Genomic DNA, 22822 nt, shown 5'->3' on the forward strand with positions numbered 1-22822 from the left:
TGTTATGTGGTGTTTGCACATTCCCCTTGTGTCTGTGTTGGTCTCACCTCCACAACCCAAAGATGTGCAGGAAAGATAGATTAGCCACGCTAAATTGCCCCTTAATTAAAACAAACAACAGACAATTCTCTGTGGTCAATATGTTGGCCTGTGTTCTCACTGCTTTTTACTGGGAATACCATAGCAGAAAATGCTCTCATACATTGCTAAATGAGTGGACTGGATGTCAGATGATAACTAAACCCGGTTGGGTCAGAATAGGTAGTGAGTGCTGTGTCCAGATTTACTTTTGAGCGCACAAGGATACCACATTTAAGGGCTGGAACCTCAAACACTTGCAATAGAAATAAAAATTGTGAAAAATTAAATGTTTTGACATTTCAAAGACACAATTGAGTTTTTTTTTAAAAAGTACGTACCCAAGGACACCCCTGTATCCTGAGACGGGGAAGGGTCTGGGTGGAAGTATGGTAGCTTAAAGATAGTAAAAAAGGTGGAACAAGAGAGACGGCCAGAGATAGTACAAAAATCTTCAACCTCTCTTTACAACAATCTGAGGTCCCTATCTGCTTCAAGAAGATGACTATCATCCCTGTACCAAAGAAAAGCCAAGCAGCGTGCCTTAATCACTATCGTCCAGTGGCTCTGACATCCATCAATATGAAGTGCTTCGAAAGGTTAGTCATGGCACAAATCAACTCCAGCCTCCCGGATTACCTTGATCCACTACAATTCGCCTACCGCTGGAACAAGTCCACAGCAGACGCCATCTCTCTGGCGCTGCACTTAACCCTAGCGCTACACTCAACCCTAGAACACCTAGATAACAACGACACCTATTTCAGACTCCTATTTATTGACTACAGCTCAGCCTTCAACACCATTATTCCTATGAAACTCATCTCCAAACTTCTAGGTCTCGGCTCCTCCCACTGCAACTGGATCCTGAACTTCCTAACCCACAGGCCACTATCAGTAAGGATAGGCAACAACACCTCCTCCACAACCATCCTCAACACCGGTGCCCCACAAGGCTGTGTCATCAGCCCCCTACTATACTCCTTATATACCTATGACTGTGTGGCCAAATGCCCCTCCAACTCGACTTTCAAATTTGCTGAAGACACCACAGCAGTGGATCTGATTTCAAACAATGACAAGACAGAGTACAGGAATGAGATAGAGAATCTGGTGAACTGGTGCGACGGCAATAATCTCTCACTCAATGTCAACAAAATGAAGGAGATTGTCATCGACTTCAGGAAGCTTAGTGGAAACATGCCCCTGTCTATATCAATGGGAATGAAGTAGAAAAGGTCGAGAGCTTCAAGTTTTTAGGTATCCAGATCACCACAAAACTGTCCTGGTCCCCCCATGCCGACACGAGATAAGAAAGCCCACCGACGACTTAACTTTCTCAGAAGACGAAGAAAATTTGGCATATCAGCTACGACTCTCACCAACTTTTACAGATGCACCTTTGAAAGCATTCTTTCTGGTTGTATCACAGCTTGGTATGGAGCCTGCTCTGCCAAAGACTGCAGGAAACTATAAAAGGTTGTGAATGTAGCCCAGTTCATCTCGCAAACCAGCCTCCCATCCATTGGCTCTGTCTACAAAGCCCGCTGCCTCGGAAAGGCAGCCAGCATAATTAAGGACCCCATGCAGCCCTGACATACTCTCTTCCACCTTCTTCTGTCAGGAAAAAGACACCAAAGTTTAAGGTCACGTACCAACTGACTCAAGAACAGCTCCTTCCCTGCTGCCATCAGACTTTTGAATGGACCTACCTCGTATGAAGTTGATCTTTTCTCTGCACCCTAGCTATGACTGTAACATTACATTCTGCAGACTCTCCTTCCTTTCCTATGTACTGCATGTGTTGTCTGTATAGCCTGCAAGGAACAATACTTTTCACAATACTAATACATGTGACAATAATAAATCAAATTAAAATTAAAAAGTGAAAAAGCTAAAAGTAACGCAAAAACTAAAAGTTGCCAGTCATAAATAAAGGAGGATAAAACTAAGAGGACATTAAATTCCCTGCATAACAATGCACAGACCCTTGGCAATAAATATAATGGGCCAAAAGTGTGAGTAAAATAGCAGTGGAGAATTTGAGAAAGGTGGGGACAATTATTGAAGTGCGATTTCTGTACACAAATGAGCATTGCAGAAGAAATAATGTAAATGAAATCAAAGGACAAAGCAGCTTAAAGGGTATGATGTAGTAGCCATTACAGAGACCTGACTAATCTGGACTTTAATTCCATTTATCCTCATTTGATCCAGATCTTTTAATACCTTTACCTAATAAAAATCTATCCATCCCAGCTTGATCCTCAGTGTCCAATATTCTGATACACGCACCCCATGAGCTGCTGTGCAGTGACTGAATGTGTAAAGTGTTGAGGATTGGATTGGATTGGATTGGATTTGTTTATTGTCACGTGTACCGAGGTACAGTGAAAAGTATTTTTCTGCAAGCAGCTCAACAGATCGTTCAGTACATGGAAGAAAAGGGAATTAAAACAAATTCAAGAAAATACAAGAAAATACATAATAGGGCAACACAAGATATACAATGTAACTACATAAGCATTGGCATCGGATGAAGCATACAGGGTGTAGTGTTAATGAGGTCAGTCAATAAGAGGGTCATTTAGGAGTCTGGTGACAGTGGGGAAGAAGCTGTTTTTGAGTCTGTTCGTGCGTGTTCTCAAACTTCTGTATCTCCTGCCCGATGGAAGAAGTTGGAAAAGTGAGTAAGCCAGATGGGAGGGATCTTTGATTATGCTGCCCGCTTTCCCCTGGCAGCAGGAGGTGTAGATGGAGTCCATGGATGGGAGGCAGGTTCGTGTGATGGACTGGGCGGTATTCACGACTCTCTGAAGTTCCTTGCCGTCCTGGGCCGAGCAGTTGCCATAACAGGCTGTGAGGCAGCCAGATAGGATGCTTTCTATAGTGCATCTGTAAAAGTTATGATGTGGAGATGCCGGCGTTGGACTGGGGTGAGCACAGTAAGAAGTCTTACAACACCAGGTTAAAGTCCAACAGGTTTGTTTCAAACACGAGCTTTCGGAGCACGGCTCCTTCTTCAGGTGAATGGAAAGGCTTGTTCCAGAAATGTTTATATAGACACAGTCAGAGATGCCCCGGAATGCGAGCACCTGCAGGCAATCAAATCATCAAAGATGCAGAGAGAGAGGTAACTCCAGGTTAAAGAGGTGTGAATTGTCCCAAGCCAGTTCAGTCGGTAGGCCTCTGCAAGTCCAGGCTTGTTGGTGGACTTGCCAAGCTTGACAGGCTTGCCTGGACTTGCAGAGGCCTACCGACTGAACTGGCTTGGGACAATTCACACCTCTTTAACCTGGAGTTACCTCTCTCTCTGCATCTTTGATGATTTGATTGCCTGCAGGTGCTCGCATTCCGGGGCATCTCTGACTGTGTCTATATAAACATTTCTGGAACAAGCCTTTCCATTCACCTGAAGAAGGAGCCGTGCTCCGAAAGCTTGTGTTTGAAACAAACCTGTTGGACTTTAACCTGGTGTTGTAAGACTTCTTACTCTGTAAAAGTTGGTAAGAGTTAATGTGGACATGCCGAATTTCCTTAGTTTCCTGAGGAAGTATAGGCGCTATTGTGCTTTCTTGGTGATAGCGTCGACGTGAGTGGACCAGGACAGATTTTTGGTGATGTGCACCCCTAGGAATTTGAAACTGCTAACCATCTTCACCTCAGCCCCGTTGATGCTGACAGGGGTGTGTACAGTACTTTGCTTCCTAAAGTCGATGACCAGCTCTTTAGTTTTGCTGACATTGAGGGAGAGATTGTTGTCGTTACACCACTCCACTAGGTTCTCTATCTCCTTCCTGTATTCTGACTCGTCGTTATTCGAGATCCGGCCCACTATGGTCGTATCGTCAGCAAACTTGTAGATGGAATTGGAACCAAGTTTTGCCACGCAGTCGTGTGTGTACAGGGAGTAGAGTAGGGGGCTAAGTACGCAGCCTTGCGGGGCACCGGTATTGAAGACTATTGTGGAGGAGGTGTTATGGTGTTGTTGTGGAGGAGGAGGCTGGTAAGCCACCTAAAATCTCTTTCAACTTTACCTTTAATAAAGTACAATTCGTAAATTATGTATGACTCCTTTTGTTCTGAATGCCCTAATTTACATGTATCCACACTGTATTTAATTTTCTGCTGTTTAACTTGCACACAGATGCACTGTAGGAATTCCCCAAGGCTCCTTAGGCAGCACCTACCAAACTAATTTCCCATCTACTCTACTCCACTTCTGGAACTCCCTCCCTAACAGCACTGTGGGTGTACCTGCACCATATGGACTGCAGCGGTTCAATAAAGCAGCTCACAACCATTCAACCAACAATTCTGAATGGCAACTAGGGATGGGCAATAAATAATAATAATCTTTATTAGTGTCACAAATAGGCTTACATTAACACTGCAATGAAGTTACTGTGAAAGGCCCCTAGTTGCCACACTCTGGCGCCTGTTCGGGCACACAGAGGGAGAATTCAGAATGTCCAATTCACCTAACAAGCACGTCTTTCGGGACTTGTGGGAGGAAACTGGCGCACCGGAGGAAACCCACGCAGACACGGGGAGAACATGCAAACTCTGCACATTCAGTGCCGCAAGCGGGAATCGAAACCAGGGCCCTGGCGCTGTGATACAACGGTGCTAACCACTGTGCTACCGTGCTGCCCTTTCACTGACCAAGCCAGCGACGGCCACATTCCTTGAATGAAATTTTTTAAATTGGCTGCGTCAATGTTGATTGTTCTCCATTCCCACCTTGCCCCACTCACCACCAATGTTATCCTGAAAATTTCAATTGGAATTCCAGATTTCTATTATTCTTTGTGTGAAATAGTGCTTCCTCACGTCAGTCCTGAATGGACCAATTGCAATTTTAAGAATGTGCCCTCTTGTTCTTGATTTATCCACCGGATTCATTCCCATTATTCTACCCTCTACCCTATTACATCCGCTCTAATCTTTAAGGCTTCAGCGAAATTACTCTCAACTCTCCCTATTCAATGGAATACACACCGTATCTATGCAATCTATCCTCATCATTCATCCTTTACGGCCTAATAACATTTTGATTAATCTGCGCCTTACCCGCGCCAAGGCTAATACATCATTCCGGCATGTGCTGCTCAAACTGAATTAAATTCAGATGACATTTGTACACTGAAGTATAACTTGAATCTCTTTTATTGCAGCTCCCATTGTGATAAAGGCCAAAGTGTCATTTGCTGTTTTGGTTGCCTTTTTATACCTGTGCACCAGCATTCCGTGAGTTGCACACCAGAAAGCGCAAAACAGATGGTCCTGAACAGCTTTCAGTCTTTGCCATTAAGGAAATTGAAATGAGGTCGCAAGGATCCACACTACATGGCCTATCATTTTCCCACATAAAATGGTGTCCACCAACATTTTTGGAATCCACTTAATCTATGGATGTGATTTAATGGAAATGAAACAAAATCCTGTGACAAGCGTGTTTAGCCGGGTGTTTCCTGGTGCCGGCTGGACAGAGAAACCCCGCTGTTAACGGGACTCTGCTGCATTTCGGGGCCTCAGCAAGGAAAGTCCGGCCCAGGCTGCACGTAGTCCCAATTCCTGCACTAACAAGCTTTCCTCCGCTCCACTCTCTCGACCTCCCACTCACCGCAGCCCCCAGACCACCCCCCCCCCCCCCCAACGCCCCAACTCACCCATAAGAGGGTCATCGGACCCACCCGCATCCCACCTCATAAGTGCAGGGGCGCCCACTCTGATTCTCGGCATGGGAAAAATACCACCAGGGCGCTGCCAGCCTGGCACCTTGGCAGGGCCCCTGCCAGGCTGGTAGTGTGACCTGGGTACCCTGGCAATGACAGGCTGGCACCTAGGTGGCACTGCCAAGGTGTTAGGCTGCCCCTGAAGTGCCGCTGTGGCTGGTCCCTGTTTGTGGAGACCAGTGCTGAAAGGGCGCCCAACTGGGGTGTCCTCGACGAGGCCATTAGAATCATAGAAACCCTACAGTACAGAAGGAGGCTATTCGGCTCATCGAGTCTGCAGCGACCCTTCGAATGAGAACTCTACCCATGTCCACTCCCTTGTCCTAACCCCATAAACGTTACACATCCCTGGACACTAAGGAGGAATTTATCATGGCCAATCTACCAAATCGGCACTTCTTCGACTCCCGTGAGCTGGTTAGATCTGGCGAGTGCATACTCAAATGTGCCTAACTGCACACTTAACTCTGCAAATTTAGGTCCCATTTGTGATGTCTCACAAGATCCTGCTAGATCTCGCAAAGCGCGGTGAACCGGGTAAATCTCGGAGAAGTGTCTTGTGAAATTTACTGGCAGATTTGCATCCCGAGTTGGGTGCGATGTGGCCATTAGATCGCGTCCTATGTGTCCATGTAATATCCTGCTTCCATCAATTACTCACTCTTCTAACGTGGTTTACTTTAAAACCTGGATATACAACTTTCTATTCCTTCATCCAAGTCACTAATAACGGTGAAAAGATTAGACTCCCTTATTGGTCCTTGGGGAATACCACTTGACACGTTCTGTCAATCAGTTAGAGTACACTTCCTTTATCCTTAGTCCCTGTCTTCTACCTATTAACTAATGACCAATCCACGTCACAGTTAAACCTCTTTAACACTGAGACCCTTAACATATCATTGTGTACTCCTGAAAATGAAAGAATTCCATAGTAAGAATCAATACTTTAATATTTATATTACGGTCACTTCTAAATGTTCAAAAATGCATTAACTGACTCAAAGGAAGAGCAGTGCAGCCCGCAGTAGATGCTGGGATTGTATAAACAGAAAATAATTAACACCAAACTCTCTGATCAGCATGTATTAAATGAAGCGACAAAAGAAATCCCACATTGCTCAAGACTAGACAAATAAGATTAATGTACAAGCAAGAGAAATGGAAATATCTGCTATGAAACATGGTAATATATGAGACTTCAATTATTGCACAAATAATTAGAATGTAATCCTTTCAGCACTGTTGTATTTAAACATGGGAGGATTGATCCTTCTTCACACTGGTTTTACTTGGGGACTTTGATTTGTAATTTCTGTTAGTGTTAAGGTTGTACAGAATTGTGATGTTATACACTTAAAGACGCAATTACCATAATTTATGGAATTTCTTTATTTGGCAACTTTATCTCAAATGTTATATTCTGTTAATGCCATTAAGATGTTAGATAATGGATGCTGATAAGGCTTTCCGATTACAGATCCAAGATTGTAAATGGATAATGCAATTTGATAACATATCAAAACAGCCAGCGCTGTAGAGTTGAGATGGTCATGGAGCAGCTGATATTTATCTGGTATCTCAGGTTGGTACATATAGAATCATAGAACGGAGCCACAGAATTCCTACAATGCAGAAGGAGGCCATTTGACCCACCGGGTCTGCATCAACACTCTGAAAGAGCACCCTACCTAAGTCCACTCCCCTGCCCTATCCCCGTAACCCCACTTAACCTACACATCCTTGGACACTGAGGGAAAATTTAACATGGTCAATTCACCTAACCTGAAAATCTTTGGACTTGAGACTTCCATACAAGTGGTGCTGCTTTACCCCTTATCCATTGTTTCCAAGGCCTTTTCTATGAACTCCAGTCGTTTTTTGCTTCTAAATAGATGCTGACTGATTCTTTGAGCCTCTGCACGGCTCAGGGGTAGATTAATAAGGTCCTTCTGTGTTTTCCTTATGATAAATGTTAGGCCAATTTGTGTATAATTTCATGGTTCCCAACACAGTTACTTAGTGGATTAGCATTCACTTTTCTCCAGTCGTCACAGATCTGCATTTGTATAGCATCTTAAACACTGATAAATAGTCTAAGTGGCTTTGGGAGATTATGATAACACAAAAATTAACACTAGCTAAAGAAAGCGATATGAGTAAAAAGAAATAGAGTCAAACAGGTAGGTTCAAGGAAGATCTTAAAGAAGGAGAAAGACTTAGACTTAGGAAGGTTAGTGTAAGAAACTACAGAGTTTAAAGCCCAAATGATTCAAGATATGATCACCAATGACTGGGCATAAGGAATGAGGGATGCATAAGAGCAAAATTGGAGTTCTTGGAAGTGTTCCAAGTCTCTGAAATGGATTGGCGGTTCACTTATCCATCCAGCTTTAGTTGTGGTGATCTTTGCTGGAAGCTACTGTACATTTTCCGAATGCTCATTGGAGATGATTTGTTTGTGTTGCATTTTAAATCGCGTTCTTGCCTCAATAAGGTTACCCAGTGTTTCTGGTTGTGATATTGTCCTGTTTCGGCATCTGTTTCATCACACTGACATGCCACTTGGTGTTTGTACTTGATACAATCTTGGTTCTAGGATGATGCTGATCATTTCTGTTGGAGTCCATGTACTACCATGTACTACCATGTACTACCAGTGCGTGTTGTACTCAAACTTTCTGTCTAATGTTTAGGCTCGATAATTCATTACCCGCCTGCTGGTCATGGGCAACTTTCATCTTCCCCTGTCTTTTGATTAATTCATCTCGTTCTCTTGAGAGCATCAACATTGGAGAGGACTGTCTACAGTCAGTGATTCCACATGGCTTCTGCAGTATGAAGTTTACATGTTCAGAATGGGCTTATGCATTTGGCTCTAACAGGGTTATGTAGCTGGATATTGTCCAGCCAGATCTGATTATTAACAGCTGAGTAAGTTGTGAACCATATAAATTCAAGTTGGCACCTCTTGGATTGAAGGAAGTGAAGATGACGTGTATACTAAGATACTCAACCAGAGTGGGAGAGAGTTGGGATTTACTGAGAAAAAGGATGTCATGGAAAGAGGCAGGGAGTGATTGAGTAGATCAGGCTCTTCAGCAATATTGTGCCAAAGTTTGGAAGTTTTAAATGATGTTGTAAGAAATGGGATTGTCTTTTTTCCCAGTGCATTACACAGAATGAAGTGGGATTAGAAGGGGAAAGGGGGATGTGAGCGGTGAGGGATTCAAGGACGTGATCAGACAAAGCTGTGTCTCGGATTGATATATAAAGACACTAGCTGGATTCTCACCAAGTTGGGAAGACTGAATCAATATTTAAAAATGTCTAGTGGGAGCTGGATATGGAAGCCCTGCCTACTTCTTTTTTTTATATTTAGAGTATCCAATTCATTTTTTCCAACTAAGGGGCAATTTAGCGTGGCCAATCCACCTAACCTGCACCTCTTCTGATTGTGGGGATGAAACCCACGCAAACACGGGGAGAATGTGCAAACTCCACATGGACAGTGACCCAGAGCCGGGATTGAACCTGGGACCTCGGCGCCGTGGGCCAGCAGGGCTAACCCACTGCGCCACCGTGCGGCCCAAAAGTCCTGCCTATTCCTGATAGCAGGGAGAAGGTGAGGCCATGAACCTCATCGATAGGATACCCAAACTCAGCTTTTGAATGAAGTGCTACATTCAGACAAACCATTTGGGCTGGTCCAAGGACTTCAACCCACAGTGTGGGAATCACAGATTGATAGAATTGATGTAAACATACTTGAGGTTCTGCTTGAGTGTCATTGGGCGCGATTCTCCAGAAAGATTTCTAAGTGTTGTAGCGAGCGGGAATTGCCACAGGCTTCCTGGTGCTCACCCCAATGAGGCCGACAATGCTATTCACCATCAATTGGTCCATTTAACAAGGCCTCCCGGGCTTCTCGCCGCAAATGAAAGCATGCTAGCTGATTCGTTGGGACCGCGCTCACTATCACCCCGCTAACAAGGTCGAACAGAACTTAAGCTGCAGTTGCTCAGCCAACCCCAACCAGCTCCCAACAATGGCGCTGAGGAGACCGGCCCCAAGATTTGGTGATGCAAAGCTGGGGAGGCTGCGAGACACTGTGGAGGCCAGGAGGGATGTCCTGTTCCCTCGAGGGTCCAGGAGGGTCAGACACAAAGCAGCCAGTGCTGCCTGGGGTGAGGTGGCGGCGGCTGTGAGGTTGGGGAGTGTGAACAGGAGGACTGGCCTCCAGTGTAGGAAAAAGGTCAATGACCTACACCAGGCAGCCGGGTCAGTAGACAGCAACACCCAGCCACCTCACAACCACCCCCCCCCCCCCCCCCCCCCCCCCCCCCGGAGACATTTCTGCCCCCACGGAGTGTCCACCTCCCCTTCCCTTCAACCCCCCCAACTTCCTTCACATTCCCGTTCCCACCACTGTGAACCACGCGTGTGGCCAACGATGCCCTCTCTGTGTCTCCTCAGGAAAAGCTCTCCCACAATCCCTGGGAGAGGGCCCAGACTGGCGGTAGGGTGCCAGATATCAGGATCCTCACCTCCTTCAAGGAGCATGGCTGGAGGTGGCCGGTGTGGCCGAAGACAGGGTGGTCACCCACGCAGCTGCTGACAGACGTCGCCGGACGCCGCAGAGATGAGGAACCACCGGTCCCCACCCGGAGGACCTGTCACACCCGAGTTGTTATTGCCATACTTACTGACCCATCCCTCCCACTGACCACATGTCCATTCTCCCGCAGGTCCTCCAGCCGATGGTGATGGCCCATCCCAGGTGGTCCCTCTCCAGTCTCCCAGGTGACCACCGCAGACGAGAGCACTGAGGATGCCACCGTAATAGTCGCGTCACAGCTTCATCCCCACGCTCCACCAGCGCAGATACACACACCTCAGTGGGAAATGTTAGTGGACAGGCTTCTGGGGCACAAGCTGGTGAGCACCACACCGTTGCTGATGTACATCAGGTGGAGACAGGAACCCCCAGGCGAGACAGCAGTCGGAGGTCTGCTGATCCCAGGACACAACTGGGTCCCAGCCTGATGCTGAACCTGTGGAAGAGGTCATCCCGGAGTTGATGGAGATGATAGGGTATGGCTGGCACATTCAGAGGGAGATGCCAGTGTCACTCCAGCAGATACATAGCCACTTGGAGGAGTCCCAGAGGCTACAGGCGCTGGAGATGTTGTGGGTGGTCCGTGGCACTGAGGCCAACACTGCTCAGGTGACGATCACAGTGGAGAGTCTGGTGCATAGCGTCGGCACCATGAGTGAAGGTATCCAAGGTATCACGCAGTCGGTGACCGCCATGGCTGAGGGTCTCGGCAGAATATCCATCTCGCTGGGGGATGTCATCCAGTATTGGGCTGACCCTGATGAGATTCTGCGGGACATGTCCTGCTCACAGATGAGATTGGTCGAGGCGATGCGGACATTGTCCCAGTCGCAGGTGGGCATTGCCAAGGCGCTGCAGAACATGGCGCAGCCACTGAGGAGCATCGCCGAGGGCATCAACATGTTGGTGCGGACCATGGGGAGCCGCCAGGGCTGGCAGAGCCAGATGATGTAGGGGCAGCCGGACTCAAACCAGCTGCCCCTCTACCCCAAGGTAAAGCCCAGGGCCCAGTGGGCACCGAGCGGGATGAGAAGGCGCAGGGTGCCAACCCGGACCCATCCCATGGAGTGGCGACGGTGGCCACCAGCTCCCCCAAGTTCCACTCTCTGAAGAGACTGCATCTCACAGTGAGCACACAGGACAGGGTGGCACGGCTGTGCAGGTGCCGTAGACAAATGAGCCGGAGCCCTCCGGCCTAAGAATCCCGAGTGGATGCCTGCCAGGGGCATCAAAGACCATTGGATGTAGCAAACAGCTGGCTGCCTCCAACTCAGATGTGCATCCTGGGGACACTGCTAGACATAATGGGAGAGCTAGAAAGGCCAAGCACATTGAGGTTCACTGAGGACACCAGGGGAGGGGGTGAGGGGGTTGGGGTGGGGGAGGGGCAGCATAATCGGGATGGTGGGAAATTGTAAAACACAATAAACACCCTTGTGCACAACTAGTATGTCACTTTCTTCAGCAATGCAGCCTGACCTCCGAACCCTTGGCCCATTTCTCCAGGCATTTCCCCACTCACTCCCCGTGGTGCTCACCCCAACCTCCTGCCTGGACATGTCACCGGGTATTTGGATCTTGGTTGATGAGTGTGTGGTGTTGCTTCCCACAGTGTCCAGGCACAGTATCCATGCATCAAGGAGTGATTGGGATGCTAGGCAATGACTCTCAAATGTTACATGGCCCTCCCACACACGGGAAATCGACTTGGGATGTGTGAAGTGCTCGCGACCACGATTGCCATTTCCCTATTAGCGATAGCCTTCAGCTGCGCGGCCAGAGGCCTCGGCAGTCGGTGGGGGTGATGGGTGGTCAGTGGGGCAGACAGGCAGGGGCAAGGGTTGGCCCAGGAATGGGTACACACGATTCAGGGGTTGGCATGCCGGTGCCATGCACGTTTGTCCCCCAGCATGTCCCCCCCCCACCCTCCCATTGAGGCCCACCCCTGCGGAGGGTCCCCCACCAAGCCGAGTGTCCCCCAACCCTCACCGAGCACTGGGGTAGCAAGTCCAGTGCCCCCGGGCTTTTTAACTGTGAGCAAAGATGGCTACTCACCACCTTGATACCTACAGAAGCTCTGTCGCCAGGTTCATGTTTTTCAAAAGGAGTACTGATTAGTGCCGGTGTGAACACTTGCTGGGCAAGCTGTTGGATATGGGCTGGCTCTCATTAATTGTATAAAAATAGGGCTTAGGTGGTGATAATTGGTTTAGATCCCGATTTTGCCACAGGGGAGCATTCGGGTTGCATCGCAAACTGTTTGGCGTTTGCCGTGGTTCTCGTTTTCCGCCTCTCTCGTTATTCATCGGCCTCGTTTCGCTTGAGCGAGAGTGTTTCGAGGCAGGAGAATAGCACCCATAATCCCTTGCTCTTTAAACTTGAAAACAAAGGTCCAACTTGCCAGTGAGAGTTGAAAAAATGCTGGACTGTTTTGATTGACAGGCCTTATGGTGTCATTTAGAAAATCATTACCACTGGTCACGCAGTTTCAATAGAGTTCGTTGTTTACATTTCCCAATGGCTATGATTACGACATTATAAGGGCTTTGCTGAGTTTCAAAAGCTACAATTATCTCAGCAGGGTGTTTCATAATTTGATTGACATCTTAAAAGATCTATTGAAAGATTAGCTGTCTTTAAAGTGGGTTCTGAATAGAAGTTTGCTTATTTTTAAAAGTGATTGAACATCTAAGGAAATTTAAAGGTTTTAATGAATTTCATGAATGGCGATTTTTTTGTACTATTACATGTGTATGAGTGAAAGCTGCATTAGATTGTTAAATTTTTATATCTCCATATGGCTCCTGAGATCTGCCCATGTTTGAGTGGCTATGGAAGCGGCATGCTGACGGCTAAGGACGCAATCCTCTGGTAACGCTGTACCAGCTCACCGGGGTGCAGTGTGGCCATTGAAAGCTGGGTGACCCTGCTCCTGGGATTACCCAGCTCACAATGCCTCATGAGATTCAACGGAATCTCACGGGATGTTGCGAGAAGAAGTGGGTGGGATCACGATTTGGCAAATCCGCATATTAGAGTGAGGCAGTAAGTCTCATTCTAATGTGCAGATTCCTGAGGTACCTGAGGCTTTGGGATTCAATCCCTTCACCTCAGACACCTCAGGCGAGCGCCGGTTGGTACGAGTCCCCACAAATGGGAACCAAAGGGATCGGAGGCCCCAGCTGAATACCCCTTTGGCAGGGTGGTGCCCTGGCACTGCTGGAGCTATCTGTGTACCCTGGCAGTGCCAGCCTGGTACAGCAAACATTTCTTGCGCGCATGTGATTGGCCCAGGTTTGGGATACCCTCTCATATTGTGCTCAGGCTGGCGGGCGAGCGGGGATTCTTTTGGGGGCCTTTCTCGCTACAATGGTCAGTTCTGGCGAGAAGAGCTCCCCATTGTACAAAATAGGGCTATGTGCGGCCTTGGCCGCGCGTTCTCTGTTCAGGCCCCTTATTCTTTATTTTAATAAATTTAGTATGTACCCAATTCATTTTTTCCAATTAAGGAGCAATTTATCGTGGCCAATCCTTCCACGTGGCGACCCTACCACGTGGCCACCCTACCACGTGGCGACCCTACCACGTGGCCACCCTACCACGTGGCCACCCTACCACGTGGCCACCCTACCACGTGGCCACCCTACCACGTGGCCACCCTACCACGTGGCCACCCTACCACGTGGCCACCCTACCACGTGGCCACCCTACCACGTGGCCACCCTACCACGTGGCCACCCTACCACGTGGTTTTCAGCCTGTCCATCACCCTGAAGTACCACCACCACCAAGGCCAATCTTGGCGTGACTAGACAGCGGGGGCGCCAGGCCTCGCCAGCGAAGCGGGAATGCCCGAACCAACCCTGGAGACCTCACTGCCCCACGTGAGCAGACCAACCCACGTACAACCCCCAGTGAACCTGCCATCGCCACCATTATCCACGACCCCTTTGAACGTAACCACCTACCTTACGGAAACCCAGCCCTCCCATCTAAGGGCAGCTGCCAACCCAGGAAGTGGGGAAGGTGAAACTTAAATTATGCAGCTTCAAGTCTCCTCTCCCCAGCGTACTCCTGGCGATCATCCAAGTGATTGAGAACAAGCTGGATGATCTCAACACTAGGTGTACCTCCCAGAGAGAAGTGCAGAACTACTGTGTGCTCTGCTTCACCGAGACATGGCTCACTCCGGCCACACCAGACTGCGGCATCCAACTCAAAGGCTTTTCCATCCATCGGATGGACCGCACAATGGCCTCAGGCAAGTCGAAGGGCGGGGGTGTTTGCCTCTTCAGCAACACATCTTGGTGCTCAGATGTGGTGTCCCGAGCATGCCACTGCTCCCCAGACCTAGAATACCTAACCATGAAGTGTTATCCTTTCTACCTTCCACGTGAATTCACCTGTGTACTCATCACAGCAGTCTACAACCCACCCCAGGTGGAAGTGAAGAAAGCACTTGACAAACTACATACCACCATCAACAAGAAACAAATCACCCCGAAGCCCTGACAATCGTGGCTGGAGACCTCAACCAGGCCAACCTCAGGGAGGTCATACCCAAACTCCATCAACATATCTCCTGCCCCACCAGAGGTGCAAATACCCTGGACGACTGCTACATGAGCATCAAAGGTGCCTATCGCTCCATTCCCCGGCCATACTTTGGCAAATCTGACCACAAGTCGGTACTCCGACTTCCAGCTTACAAACAGCAACTCAAGCATGCTCAACCAGTCAAGAAATCGGTGCAGTGCTGGACCGAGGCATCAGAGGACATCCTCCGCGACTGCTTGGAGTCTGTGGACTTGTCCATATTCAAAGCCACGGCAGCTAACCTGGACGTGTACGCACCCACCATCACAGACTTCATCAGTAAGTGTGTACCAAAGAAGACAATACGGGTGTCCCCCAATCGGAAACCCTGGCTCAACCAAAAGGTCCACTCCCTGCTAAAGTTCCGGACAGAGGCGTTCAAGTCTGACGTCCCTGACCTATATAGGAAATCCAGGTATGACGTACGGAAAGCCGTCAGGGATGCAAAAAGGCTAGGGGGAGTCACAGATGCAGGAGGGAACCTGGTGCGGAGTGCCAGGGACATTAATGGGGTGTTCAGATCCTTTTACGAGGGGCTGTACCGGGCGGTGCCCCCTAGGGAGGTGGGCGGGATGGACCGCTTTCTGGATGGGCTGGAGTTCCCAAGAGTTGAGGATGAGCAGGTGGAGGGTCTGGGGACCCCAATCGAGTTGGAGGAGCTGATGGAGGTGCTGGGGAGCATGCAGACAGGGAAAGCACCGGGACCTGACGGGTTCCCGGTGGAATTTTACAAGAAGTTTTAAGATCTGCTGGGCCCGCTGCTTGTGAGGACCCTGAATGAGGTGAGGGAGGGGGGGGGGCTCTGCCCCCGACGATGTCTAGAGCAATCATCTCTTTGATCCTGAAGTGGGACAAGGACCCCCTTCAGTGTGGGTCTTACAAGCCGATCTCGCTCCTTAATTTGGATGCAAAGTTGTTGGCGAAAGTACTGTCCAGAAGAGTGGAAGATGTAGTCCCGATGGTTACCCATGAGGACCAAACGGGGTTTGTGAAGGGGAGGCAGCTGAATGTCAATGTACGGCAGCTTCTTAATGTTATGATGATGGCGTCGGCAGCTGGGGAGGCGGAAATAGTAGCATCGATGGATGCAGAGAAAGCTTTTGACAGGGTGGAGTGGAGTTACCTGTGGGAAGTGCTGAGGAGGTTTGGGTTTGGTGAGGGATTCATCTGCTGGGTGAGGTGGCTGCACAGCTCCCCGGTTGCGAGTGTGGTGACGAATGGGAGGAGGTCGGAGGACTTTCGGCTTTCCCGGGGGACGAGGCAGGGGTGCCCCCTGTCCCCCCTGCTCTTCGCGTTAGCGATTGAGCCCTTGGCCATGGCGCTGAGGGATTCGAAGAACTGGAGGGGGATTGTGTGTGTGGGGGGGGGGGGGGGGGGGGGGGGGGGGGGGTGGGGGGGGGGGGGGCACCGGTTGTCGTTGTACGCAGATGATTTACTGTTGTACATCGCGGATTCGGCGGGGGTGGATGCCAGAGGTGTTGAAGATACTTGGGGAGTTTGGGGACTTTTCGGGCTACAAGCCCAACGTGGGGAAAAGTGAGCTGTTTGTGCTGCAGCTGGGGGACCAGGAGAGGGAGATAGGGGAGCTCCCATTGAAGAGGGCGGAGAGGAGCTTTAGATATCTTGGGGTCCAGATAGCTAGGAGCTGGGGGGCCCTGCACAGGCTAAACTTTTCGAGGCTGGTGGAACAGATGGAGGAGGAGTTCAGGAGGTGGGACGCGCTGCCACTCTCTTTGGCGGGCAGGGTCCAGTCGGTTAAGATGACGGTGCTCCCGAGGTTTTTGTTTCTCTTCCAGTGCCTCCCCATATTGATTCCGAAGGCTTTTTTCAAAAGGGTGAATAAGTGTATTCTAAGGTTCGTGTGGGCGATAAAGACCCCGAGAGTGAGGGGGGTATTCCTGGAGCGAAGAAGGGAGGCAGGCGATTTGGCGCTGCCCAACCTGTGTGGGTATTACTGGGCTGCGAATGTGGCAATGATTCGCAGGTGAGTGATGGAGGGGGAGGGTGCCGCATGGAAGAGATTGGAGGTGGCGTCCTGTGTGGGTACGAGTTTGGAGGCTTTGGTGACGGCCCCGCTTCCACTCCCCCCGGCAAGATATTCCACGGGTCCGGTAGTGGTGGCTACCCTCAAAATCTGGGGGCAGTGGAGGCGGCACAGGGGGGAAGTGAAGGCCTCAGTGTGGGCCCCGATACGGGGTAATCACCGGTTTGCACCAGGGAGAATGGATGGTGGGTTTGGGAGTTGGCATAGGGCAGGCATCAGATGGATGGGTGACCTTTTCCTCGAAGGGAAGTTTGCGACCTTAGAGGAGTTGGAGGGGAAGTGGGGTCTCCCCCCGGGAATACCTTCAGGTATATGCAGATTAGGGCGTTTGTGAAGCGGCAGGTGGCGGAGTTCCCGCTATTGCCGCCAAGGGGGGGTTCAGGATAGGGTGCTCTCGGGGACGTGTGTCGGTGAGGGTAGGATCTCGGCAATTTATCAGGTGATGCAGGAAGGGGAGGAGGCCTCGGTGGAGGAGCTAAAAGTGGAGTGGGAGGAGGAGCTAGGGGAGGAGGTTGACGATGGGACGTGGGAAGATGCCCTGGGGAGGGTGAACCCGTCCTCTTCTTGCGCACGGCTCAGCTTAATTCAGCTGAAGGTGCTGCATAGGGCGCACATGACTGGGGCCAGGCTGAGCCGGTTCTTTGGCGTCGAGGACAGGTGCGGGAGATGTTCGGGAGGCCCAGCGAACCACACCCATATGTTTTGGGCATGTCCGGCATTGGAGGGGTTTTGGAAGGGGGTGGCGGGGACTCTGTCCAAGGTGGTCGGTTCCAGGGGGGAGCCGGGCTGGGGGCTCGCGATCTTTGGGGTAGCATCGGAGCCGGGAGTGCAGGAGGCGAGAGAGGCCGGTATTCTGGCCTTTGCGTCTCTAGTAGCCCGGCGTAGAATTCTTTTACAGTGGAGGGACGCGAAGCCCCCGAGCCCGGAATCCTGGATTAACAACATGGCTGGGTTCATCAAACTGGAGAGGGTCAAGTTTGCCCTGAGGGGGTCGGTACAAGGGTTCTTCCGGCTGTGGCAACCTTTTCTCGATTTCCCGGCGAAGGATTAGAGGGTGTCAGTCTCTGCAGCAACCTGGGGGCGGGGGGGGGGGGGGGGGGATGGTACGGGGGTGGGTGGGTTCGGGGCTTGTTAAGGGGGTTGTTTTTGCGACGGTGTGCTTGTTATTTTCTTCTTTCTTGGATTGTTGTTCGTTATTAATTTATTACTTTGTATTGGGGGGGATCTCTTTTTCTGTTTCTGTGTAGATTTACACCTTGTTTACTTTAATCGTGGGGAGAAAATTTGTTGTTGAAAAACTTGAATAAAAAATTATTTTATAAAAAAAGAAAGGTGGGACCTGTAAGGGAAGAAGACAGCCTTTGCACTATGTTTAGATTTGCATGTACACTGTTTCTTCTGTTATTGTTAAAAAAATCACAAATACCTCAATAAAATGTTGCATTAAAAAAAAGGGATGCAAAAAGGCAATACTGGTCAAACTAGATTCCCAAGTCTAGAGTCCCACGACACAAACCCAAGACATCTATGGTAGGTCTTACAGGAGATCACAGACTACAAAGCAAGGCCAGGCAGAATCTCTGAGGCTGGAGCATCCCTCCCCGATGAACTGACCAAGTTCCATGCCGGCTTTGAGCAGTCAGCCAATACATCAGTGCCACCCGCCCCAACAGCCCGAGACACAGCCATACCCACTATTACAGCCTCGGAGGTAAGAGCTGCCTTCTTGAAAGGAAACCCACGGAAAGCGACGGGCCCCGACGGAGTCCCTGGGCGAACATTCAGAGACTGCGCTGACCAGCTGGCAAGTGTATTCGCAGATAACTCTAACACCTCACTTCTCTGCTTTGAGGCCCCTACTTCTTCAAGAAGACCACCATAATACCATTACCAAAGAAAATCAAGGTAGCGTGCCTCAACGAATAATGACCGGTGGCCCTGACGTCTGTTATTATGAAATGCTTTGAGCGGCTAGTCATGAGACGGATCAACGGCAGCCTCCCAGATGGTCTGCAGTTCGCCTATCGTGGCAACCGATCCACAGCAGGTGCTATCTCTCTGGTCCTGCAATCAACTCTCGAACATCTCGACAACATGGACACCTATGTCAGACTGGTGCTCGTAGACTACAGCTCCACCTTCAACATCATTATCCCAACAAGACTAATAACCAAACTCCGCAATCTTGGACTTGGCCCCTCCCTGTGCAGCTGGATCCTCGACTTCCTCACCAGCAGACCGGAATCTGTCAGGATAGGCAATAGCACCTCCTTCAAAATAGTCCTCAACACCAGCAAGGATGTGTGCTCAGTCCTCTACTCTACTCCCCATACACACATGACTGTATGGTGAGATTCAACTCCAATTGAACCTGTAACTTGTAAAGTAAAAATGGGAAAATATGTCATTTGAAACATGGGAGTCTGGCAAAACCTGACCTGAGGGTAGATGAGAAAATGGAGTTAAAAATCCCACGAAGGGTTAACAGCAGCTGCAAAAGAAGGTTTTGAAATGCAGATAGCCTTTATCAAACAGGCGTTAAGAAAACAGCTTGTAACAGTTCAAGCTGTAAAACTAATGCCTGTCTTTCAAGTTAAAGCAGATTGAACTTTTAGTTACATGGAGAGAAACAATATTTCGCACCTTCTTTGAAGTTAATTATTTTAGTAAGCAGCTAAAAAAGAATTGCCAGGATCTTCAGTTGAATTAGGTGACAAATATTTAGATGTGAAATCTTGCTGACACCAGTTGAATATTGGATGCCGGAGACAATGAGTCCACAAGAGCAGAAGTTAACCCCAAATCGGAGTCAGAGTTCTGACAAGCTAAGGGCACTATTTGGTAATAAAGCAACTTTAGAAGTGACAGGAACCAGATGTAACAGCCCTCTGGGATAAAGCACATTTGAACATTACAAGGGAAATAATGTAATCAGAGTTCGATGAACTAAAGTCATGCTCAACATGAATACATAGTTGTGTTAGAAGTAATTAAGATTAAAGGTACCTTGAACAATCAAGAGCAAAACAAAGTTACTTTATGATAATGTCATATAAACGTAATAACTGCTAGAAGGGAAATATAAACCCGAAATCGGTAACAGCCAGCAGAATCAGCTCTCATAGCTGCCCTCGGTCATGGGAAGGGTGTAACATGAAAACTGAGCAGAACAGCGAATCCTTCAGGAGAAAACCAAAAGTTAAAGAAGAGAGATTGTCAAGGTAGACCAGGAATGTCTTTTCAACCAACCAGGAGAATCCAGAAGCAACATCTTTATACTTTTCTGTAAAGTCAGTGATTTTATCTTTTAAAAGAAAAAAATAATAATAAAATCACTTAAAGTTTTAACCTGAAACATTGGTTATTACAAAGTCTACTTTACTTACTTAGTAACGCGGGACCCAGGCCACCTAAGTGGTGAGTAGATGAAATCTTCTATGAAGATATGGGTTATACCGGAGGATAACTTGAAAATATAGATGGACTCGAATAGCACCCACCTAAATCTGCATAGGAGTCAGGGAGTGAGAATCCCTGTTCACCATTTAGGATGTCTTATTGACCTTTTTTGGTATAGCGGGAATTCTAAGAATAGTGGTGAGTTCTTTACTTCAAACTTTGCAGATGATACGACTGTGGTGGGTTGTATCTCAAACAATGACGAATCAGACTACAGAAGGGAGATAGATCACTTGGTTGCATGGTGTACCAAAAACAACCTCTCTCTAAATGCTGGAAAGACGAAAGAACTGATGATCGACTTCAGGAAGTGTAGCACGACCCCCCCCCCCCCCCCCCCCCCCCCCCACCACCACCCCCGGCCCTGCATCATTGACTCTGAAGTAGAGATGGCCGATAGCTTTAAATACCTGGGGGTCACCATCATCAACAGTCTGTCCTGGTCCACTCACATTGATGCAACAGTCAAGAAAGCCCAACAACGCCTCTACTTCCTACGGAAGCTAAAGAGATTTGGCATGTCTGCACGACTCTCACAAACTTTGACAGATGTGCCATAGAGTTCCTATCCAGTTCCATCACAGCTTGGTATGGCAACTGCTTGGCCCAAGATCGCAGAAAAATAGTTTTCACTGTACTTTGGTACATGTGACAATAAATATCAATCAATCAATCAATCCATCTAGCCCGCACATCTTTGGGTTGTGGGGGTGAAACCCACGCAAACACAGGGAGAATGTGCAAACTCCACACAGACAGTGACCCAGAGCCGAGATCGAACCTGGGACCCAGGCACCATGAGGCAGCAGTGCTAACCACTGTGCCACCATGCTGCCCCCAGGCCCCTTATTCAAGATGAGTTGCATTTAATAGCCATATGTTTCTCAGCACTGTGGCTAAATGCGCTCGCTCGAGGACTTTGTTCCCTTTTGGAAAGATCACGCCCTAAGTGTGAATGCCCTCTGGCCAATTGCACTCGGCTGGGAACCATCCAACAGAAGTGATTTAAATTGCTAACTTTGGATGATTATGCCAGTTTTACCCTGGTAGATACACTTAGAAGGGTTCGAAGGAAAAATCACTTTTAACTCCAGAGTAACTGCATGAAAAATCTAAACTAAGCCCTGCACAGGACACCCCTCCCCACACACACAATCCCGCAGGGGACCCACCACATCATCCCCACCCCTCCCCTCTCAACCTGACCTCTCCTCACAGACCCCATCTCCTGGTGCAACCCCGTCACCCTCTCGCAATTCCCCTACCCCTCCTGGAGTTCCCCCCTCCCAGACTGACCCCCCTCTGATCCAACTCCCCCCCCCCACCCTCTCTCTGGTCCGACCCAATATGACCCTGCCCCTCCCTCACATTGTCTGAACCATCTACCTTTTAGTTGTCCTTTTAAACACATTTTATGACAGCTAGTGCCTCCAAAAAGGGGCATTTCTTACCCCTCTGTGCCCAGGTTACTCCACGCCGATGCAGCCGGTGGCTCCTAGGTCAGCTTGCATGAGGAAGGTTGGGTGAGACAGAGGCTTCAGAATCTCAGTGTGGGTTAGTCCACTGGAGGGTGCGACTCTGAGGAAGTGACGGGCCATACCCAAAGCAGGTAAAATAGTTTGTTTCCCATTGATTAATACTGTAGCATTTCATAGCAAATAAGTAAACAGTGTAATCAACATGCTTGCTCATGGGCTTTATAACATTGATGTGAAGTTTTGTAGTTTCCTATTGCCATACAAAATTAAAATTAAAATATGCTGTAAATATTGCTCCAGAGGTTTCTGCCTATTTCTCATTCTCACAAAATAAAAGCTTTTGTGCAAAATTTGATGGCCATCACCAATGGCTCTTTCAAAAATTGGAAATGTTCCTGGTAAGCAAAATTTGTGCTGTTTATTCAATGTGATAAGTGAAAGTTCACATTTATTTTGGAATATTCATGAATCTGATTCTGTCATCTAACTGATGTTTGCCTGTTATGCAGTTGCTCATGCTTTAAGACAGAGATGAGGAGGAATTTCTTCTCTCAGAGAGTATGAATCTGTGGAATTCTTTACCGCCGAGAGCTGTAGATGCTGGGCCGTTGAGTATGTTCAAGGTTGAGATGGGCAGATTTCTAATCAGTAAGCAAATCAAGGGTTATGAAGATAAGGTGGGAAAGTGGAGTTGAGCATTATCATTCAATAAGCCATGATCTCATTGATTGGCGAAGCACACTCAATGGGCTGAATGGCCTACTTCTGCTTCTACATCTTCTGGGTTCATGGTATTTCTGAGAAATTTTCC

The sequence above is a fragment of the Scyliorhinus canicula genome, chromosome 2 (assembly GCF_902713615.1).
Source record: "Scyliorhinus canicula chromosome 2, sScyCan1.1, whole genome shotgun sequence".
NCBI classification, from domain to species: Eukaryota; Metazoa; Chordata; class Chondrichthyes; order Carcharhiniformes; family Scyliorhinidae; genus Scyliorhinus; species Scyliorhinus canicula.